The sequence below is a fragment of the Apis mellifera genome, linkage group LG10 (genome assembly GCF_003254395.2).
Source record: "Apis mellifera strain DH4 linkage group LG10, Amel_HAv3.1, whole genome shotgun sequence".
Lineage (NCBI taxonomy): Eukaryota > Metazoa > Arthropoda > Insecta > Hymenoptera > Apidae > Apis > Apis mellifera.
In genome coordinates this window covers 2,772,118-2,773,154 of record NC_037647.1, presented here as the reverse complement: position 1 = coordinate 2,773,154, position 1,037 = coordinate 2,772,118, and positions in this window count along the sequence as shown.

The following is a 1,037-nucleotide window of genomic DNA, read 5'->3' as shown; positions in this document are numbered from 1 at the left end:
AAAAACGATACTGCAAAAATATTACACCATAAATTTATAGGAAATTTTATACAATATAAACGATTCGATTTCAACTGTCGAAAAATACGGAAGAAATAAATGCAAATTGAAATCCATAAAAAATAAAAATTATCGAGAACAAACTATCAAACCTTCGATCTATTCATCAAAGTCACGCTAATTGAAAGTAGCATGACAAAAACAATTACAAATAATTAGCAACTTGTTAATGAAACAGATGCATATACAACGTTCACTTCGAAATCGAACGGATGGAGCATAACAAACGAAACCTCGCGAATCTAAACTAAATAATTGTCTTTTGTGCAGATTAAAATGTCTGCGGTGTTGTATTTTAGTTTGCATACCTACGTTCAGTTATGAACATGAGTTAATCTTTGGCGTGCCTTTGAAACAAACAAAAGAGTGAAAAACCAAAGAAAATTGTAACTGGACCAAAAGTGATGTGAGACTTAGAGAGACGAGATCGAAGACACATCTGTTAAGGTTGAATGATAACGAGGAACGGGATTACATCGATATTGACGATGATTTGGTTGATAGACGATATAGAAGACGTGGTCAACGGGATAAAGATCCGGTTTTCGTATCGATGGAAACGGTATTTATAATTCATGTTATATATTACATTAAATATTATAAATATTTGCTACGGATAATAGTTTTAATTTTTTAAAATATGAAATAAATTATAATAGCAAAAATAATTGAAAAATATGAAAAATCATTTATATCAATATATACTTAAGAAATTTTGATATAAGAATTCTTTATAAATGAAATGAAATTTAAATTTTATCAAATTATATTTATTTAATAAGAATGATATTATATTTCATAATTTGAAATAGAATACACATTTATAATTGCAAAAACAATAAACTAAATTTTCATAAATTTAATAATTCTATTCTAATATTAAACAAATTATAAAAATTAATATAATTCCACTTTTAAAAGTGAATTATACTAATTTATTGATACTATTTCAGATTTTTAATTAAATCTCTCTTTCG